The sequence below is a fragment of the Scyliorhinus torazame genome, unplaced genomic scaffold, assembly GCF_047496885.1.
Source record: "Scyliorhinus torazame isolate Kashiwa2021f unplaced genomic scaffold, sScyTor2.1 scaffold_1616, whole genome shotgun sequence".
Taxonomy (NCBI): Eukaryota; Metazoa; Chordata; class Chondrichthyes; order Carcharhiniformes; family Scyliorhinidae; genus Scyliorhinus; species Scyliorhinus torazame.
In genome coordinates this window covers 33,137-39,902 of record NW_027309343.1, presented here as the reverse complement: position 1 = coordinate 39,902, position 6,766 = coordinate 33,137, and the positions used below count along the sequence as shown (strand labels likewise).

At 50.9% G+C, this 6,766-nt stretch overlaps 2 pseudogenes; both read left to right on the top strand.

The window, feature by feature from the left end:
- On the top strand, positions 1-164 carry LOC140407585 (U2 spliceosomal RNA; annotated as a pseudogene; the record flags this gene model as incomplete).
- Positions 165-6,160: 5,996 nt separating this feature from the next.
- Positions 6,161-6,337, top strand: LOC140407584 (U2 spliceosomal RNA; annotated as a pseudogene).
- Positions 6,338-6,766: the final 429 nt, after the last annotated feature.

Sequence of the window (6,766 nt, the reverse complement as noted above, 5' to 3'; positions counted from 1 at the left end):
AAAAAAAAAAATCTGTTCTTATCAGTTTAATATCTGATACGTCCCTTATCTGGGGACCATATATTAAATTGATTTTTGGAGCAGGGAGATGGAATAGGGGCTTGCTCCGTCCACTCCACGCATCGACCTGGTATTGCAGTACCTCCGGGAACGGTGCACACACCCCCTTTATGGGGAATTTCAAAGTCAAAAAACAGCTCAAGCATGTACATGCACTTCTCTACTTCATGCCTTTTCTCTTCATTCTCCAATATGGACAATCTGCTTACAACACTTTGCAACCACTCGCCTGCTGTGCATCACTATTTCTTCCTGAAGCCGGTGCTGCCCCAGTGCTGCGGCTTTCAACCAACAGATGCTTCTGCTTGCAACACTTCCCCAACAATGGATATTTTGATGCAACGCTTCCCCAACAATGGATATTTTGATGCAACGCTTCCCCAACAATGCATATTTTGATGCAACGCTTCCCCAACAATGGATATTTTGATGCAACGCTTCCCCAACAATGGATATTTTGATGCAACACTTCCCCAACAATGGATATTTTGATGCAACGCTTCCCCAACAATGGATATTTTGATGCAACGCTTCCCCAACAATGGATATTTTGATGCAACGCTTCCCCAACAATGGATATTTTGATGCAACACTTCCCCAACAATGGATATTTTGATGCAACACTTCCCCAACAATGGATATTTTGATGCAACACTTCCCCAACAATGGATATTTTGATGCAACACTTCCCCAACAATCCACATTTTGACATCACTTTCAACAGTCTCGCAGCTTGCATCAATCGCTTCTCGGCCTTTTGGCTAAGATCAAGTGTAGTCTCATTTGATCGAGGGAAGCTGAGGATTTCGATGACGATCGTGGATTGGAGAACTTGGAGGGATTGAAGTCGTCAAAGAAGAAACGTTTGGAGCTTGGCTGCTATTGGTGGATCTACATGCTGGCCTAAACCTCGGGTTTAGGCCTAACGCCGATACAGTTTCACACCCAACGTACGAGCTATGGATGCAGCTGCATCCCGACCACCAGGCTGGGGCGTGCGAAACACTGTCCGAGTCACAGTGAATAAAACGGATGGAGAGTCACCTTTGGACCGGAAACACTTCGTGAAGAAGGTGCTGCTCGAGTGCTGTGGGTTTAAAGCAACAGAGATCTTCTGCTTGCAAAACTTCCCCAAGAATGGTTTCTTTGATGTCACCTTCAAGAGCGTCGCAGCGTGCATCAAATTCTTGAACGTCTTCAAGGAAAAAGGTAACCAGAGTCCCTTGTCGATCCTGACTGCGGAACCTCTGTTTACGCTACCGGCACAGCGAAATCGGGTTGTTACACTGCACACGTACAACCCCCACGTCCCTGTATCTGATGTGCTCACGTTCCTCGCCAGGTACGCTGAGCTGAAAAGTGACAGCGTGCAAGTGAAAGACACCTTCGGCATCTGGACAAGTGAGCACCAGGTCAAGGTGACCCTAAGAACGGACAGCAACGGAGCCATCCTGCATCCCCCCTCCAATTTCGCTATTGGAGTAAATCGTGGCTACCTCTACTACGTGGGACAGCCACGTGTATGCCACACCTGTGGCAAAACGGGGCATGTTGCCGCAAACTGCAGTGTGACCTTCTGCAAGAACTGCAGGCAGGAGGGACACATGACTAAGGACTGCAAAGAAGACAAGTGCTGCAACCTGTGTGGGGAGGCCGGCCATCTTTACAGGGCCTGCCCGAAACGCGGGGCGACATACGCTGAAATCATCAGCAGCGGAGTTAAAAAGGCGACCAGAGAGGAGGTGCATACACCCTCCACCGAAAAAGACACCACGGCTCAGAATGAGGAAAAGCAACAAAAGGGCCCCCAACAAAAAGAAGAGGCCCCAGCACCTCCTGACAACCCAACCCCAGCCCCATCTGATGAGGAACACTCAATGGAAGAGGAAGAGGATGGGACAAAGAATAAAGAGCCCTGGGAAACAGTGAACAGGGACAAACGAAAGCGGAAACAAAAAAACAAACTGAAGAACCCCCCGAGGGGTAGTGGCAAAAAGCGACACCTCTCAGCCGGCGCACTTAGCGCCGACACCTCATCCGATGAGGGAAAACAGGACAAGAATCGGCCTCAAATAAAGAGGCAAAGCACCAACGTGGAACGGAAGGCACAGACCCCCCAGACCACCGACCGGGAAGGAAACAAGGTCACAGACCAACCCCCGATAGTAACGAGCAGCAACAACCCAGGTGAAGACCGGCCTGCAACCCCAACACCTACTGACTGCCATGACGAACGCCAGGGCTACATCACCCCCCCAATGCATCTGCATCAAAATCACGGGGCCAGTACGGACCAGAACAGCTTTCTCAGCCCTGCAACTGTGCTAAAGTTTGCGAGCACCACCGGCATGCTGGGGAACATCGAACAGCTGGAACAGCCAACTGTATAGACTCTGGACTCTTGAGACTGGTAAATCTATCTTTTTTATAATGGGTTTAAAAATTGCATCCATAAATGTGCGAAGCATCAAAGATACTTCGCGGTGTGTAGCCACACTCAACTATTTGGCAAATGTAAAAGCTGACCTACTGTTCCTGCAGGAGTGCGGAATTCCGCACCTCAGCAACTACAGGCGCTGGTCGAGCTGGTGGTCCCACGGGCCATCCATCTGGTCAGGAGGAAACGACTGCCGCTCCTCCGGCCTGGGTATTCTGCTGCGGGGAGGCAACTTCACCATCTCCGACGTTAAGGAGGTGGTGGGCGGGCGCCTCCTCGTAGCAGACGTGAAATACAAAAACACCCCTCTCAGACTTATTAATGTGTACGCCCCGGCCGTAAAAAGTGAGCGGCTGGCAGTTCTTCAGCAACTCCCACTGCTGTTGGCCACCTCCAAGCCGGTCATCCTGGGTGGTGACTTCAACTGCATCATCGATGCGGCTGGACGATCCAGCAAAGCCGACAGCAAACTAGACGCTACGTCCAGACTCCTGATGGAAACGGTAAAAGACGCCAAGCTGCTCGACGTCTGCAGCAACCCTGCAGACGGCGCGCAGCGTAGATACACATGGTCACGGCCAGACGGGTCCGTCCGCTCCAGGATAGACTTCTTTTTTGTGTCCCGAGCTTTCACGGTCAGGTCCACCGACGTAACGCCGGTGTTCTTCTCTGACCACTGCCTCCTACTGGCCGACTGCCACCTGCAGGAAGACCAGGGGGTAGGCAGGGGGACGTGGAAGCTAAATGTAAAACTGCTGACCCCTGAGAACATCGAGGAACTCAGGAGGGATTACAAAGGTTGGAGAACCGTGAAACCCCTCTTTGAGGCCCCACATCTCTGGTGGGAAGCAATCAAGGGGAATATCAAGAGGTTTTTCATCCTCAAGGGCGTTCAAAAGGTGAGAGAGAGACGAGGGGTCATGTCCAGGCTCCAGAAAAGTATGCAAAATTTGCTCCAGCTGCAGTCGATGGGGGTGGATGTCAAGGAGGATCTCCAAGAGGTGAAGAGCCAGCAAGCCTCGCTCTACACCTCGGAGGCCTCCAAGGTTATCTTCCGCTCCAGAGTCCGCTCCGTGGAGCAGGACGAAAAGTGCTCACGCTTCTTCTTCCAAAAGGTGCACAGAGACACCTCTGTGATCAGCAGCCTGAAGGAAGAAGATGGCTCTGAAAAGTCATCGCAGTCTGACATCCTGAGGATCAGCCAATCCTTTTATGCCGGACTGTATGACCTGAAGCCAACAGATAGCACTGTTTCCCAGACCTTCCTGTCGACTATCACGGAGGTCATAGGCGACAGCGAGCTGGAAAACCTGGACAAACCACTGACTCTGGACGAGCTGACAAAGGCCGCCAAGTCCTTCGAGACGAGTAAAACTCCCGGAAGCGACGGCTTACCGGTTGAGTTGTATTCGGCTCTGTGGGACTGGATGGGCCCAGACCTGCTGGAAGTGTACGAGAGTATGCTTCTGGAGGGCAGCATGTCAGAGTCCATGAGGAAAGGCATCATCAACCTCATCTACAAACAGAAGGGGGAAAGGGAAGAAATTCGAAATTGGCGACCCATTTCACTGTTGAATGTGGACTACAAAATTCTAGCAAAGGTCATCGCCAATCGGGTCAGGTCTGCTCTGGAGTCGGTGATCCACCCTGACCAGACCTGTGCTGTACCCGGCAGGAAGATCTCTGATAGCCTCGCGCTACTCAGGGATACGATCGCCTACGTGCAGGACAGGGGGGTGGACACTTGCCTCATCAGCCTTGACCAGGAGAAGGCTTTTGACAGAATATCGCACACCTACATGATGGATGTGCTCTCCAAAATGGGGTTTGGGGAGGGAATTCGCAATTGGATCAAACTGCTCTACACAAACATCTATAGCGCAGTCTCAATCAATGGGTGGGAATCAGAAAAGTTCCAGATCAGATCTGGAGTCAGGCAGGGCTGCCCTCTCTCCTCTGCCCTTTTTGTGTGCTGCATAGAACCTTTTGCCGAGTCCATCAGGAGGGATCCGGGTATAAGAGGAGTGACGATCCCAGGCAGTGGAGGCATGCAAGTCAAGGCCTCCCTGTACATGGACGACGTTGCCGTCTTCTGCTCGGATCCTGCGTCTGTACGCAGGCTCTTAACCACCTGCGACCAGTTTGAACTGGCCTCTGGAGCCAAGGTAAACCGGGGCAAGAGCGAGGCCATGTTCTTTGGGAACTGGGCCGACCGGTCCTTTGTCCCCTTCACTGTCAGGTCCGATTACCTGAAGGTGCTGGGGATATGGTTCGGAGCTGCTGGGGCGTGCACCAAAAACTGGGAGGAGCGCATAGGAAAGGTAAGACAGAAACTGGGCTGGTGGGAGCAACGCTCCCTCTCCATTGCGGGCAAAACCCTGGTCATCAGGTGTGAGGTACTCTCGGTGCTACTGTACGTGGCGCAGGTCTGGCCCATAACCCGACCCTACGCCACAGCAGTCACCCGGGCCATCTTCAAATTTATCTGGCGATCCAAGATGGACCGTGTCCGAAGGGACACCATGTACAAACCTCTGGAGAAGGGAGGGCGGAACGTACCCAACGCCTCCCTCATCCTGTTGGCCACCTTTGTGTCCAGCTGCATCAAGCTGTGCGTGGACCCCCAGTATGCAAACACCAAGTGTCACTACATACTGAGGTTCTACCTGTCCCCGGTGTTGCGAAGGATGGGCCTGGCCTCATTGCCGCGGAACGCTCCAAGTAGTTGGACCGTACCGTACCACCTGTCCTTTGTGGAAAAGTTTTTGAAAGAAAACACCTTTGACCACAAGGCAATGAAGCAGTGGTCAGCACGTAATGTCCTCGAGGCCCTCAGGGAAAAAGAGACCGTGGAGGACGTTGGATGGTTCCCTGAGCAGACTGCCAGAGTCATCTGGCAGAACGCCTCATCACCAGAACTTTCAAACAAGCACCAAGACCTAGCTTGGCTGGTGGTGAGAAGGGCCCTCCCTGTCAGATTCTTCATGCACACCCGAAGGCTCTGCACCAATGCACGCTGCCCTCGGAGTGGCTGTGGGGGAAATGAGACGGTCACACACCTCCTTGTGGAATGTGCCTTTGCAAAGAAGGTCTGGAGAGAGATGCAGTGGTATTTGTCAAGGTTTATCCCAAACAGATCTGTGACACAGGACTCTGTGCTCTACGGACTGTTTCCAGGGACACACACCGAGACAAATATCAACTGCTGCTGGAAGGTCATCAACTCGGTAAAAGACGCTCTTTGGTCTGCCCGAAACTTGCTGATCTTCCAGTGCAAAGAATTGTCCTCGACCGAGTGTTGCAGACTGGCACATTCCAAGGTCCAGGACTACGTGCTGAGGGACGCACTCAAGCTTGGGGCAGCTGCCGCCAAGGCGCAATGGGGAAAGACCACTGTGTAAAGTCTTTCCAGCAAATGTACACCGAGGGGCGCGTAACAGTGTAAAGCCCCTCGGTCTGGGCAACCAACACTCCAATGTATTAAACAAACATGACAATGTAAATATTTAAGAAGGAATTGTAATGTAAAGAGTGATATGTGTATGACAATATCAAAATTGAATGAAAGAAAGTCAAGGCAACATGTAACCCTGCCGGAAATGTACAGTCAAGACAATTTGAAATGTTTATGTAATGCTCATGATAAATTTTTATGAATAAAGTATATTTTTTTGAAAAAAAAAAAAATCTGTTCTTATCAGTTTAATATCTGATACGTCCCTTATCTGGGGACCATATATTAAATTGATTTTTGGAGCAGGGAGATGGAATAGGGGCTTGCTCCGTCCACTCCACGCATCGACCTGGTATTGCAGTACCTCCGGGAACGGTGCACACACCCCCTTTATGGGGAATTTCAAAGTCAAAAAACAGCTCAAGCATGTACATGCACTTCTCTACTTCATGCCTTTTCTCTTCATTCTCCAATATGGACAATCTGCTTACAACACTTTGCAACCACTCGCCTGCTGTGCATCACTATTTCTTCCTGAAGCCGGTGCTGCCCCAGTGCTGCGGCTTTCAACCAACAGATGCTTCTGCTTGCAACACTTCCCCAACAATGGATATTTTGATGCAACGCTTCCCCAACAATGGATATTTTGATGCAACGCTTCCCCAACAATGGATATTTTGATGCAACGCTTCCCCAACAATGGATATTTTGATGCAACGCTTCCCCAACAATGGATATTTTGATGCAACGCTTCCCCAACAATGGATATTTTGATGCAACGCTTCCCCAACAATGGATATTTTGATGCAACGCTT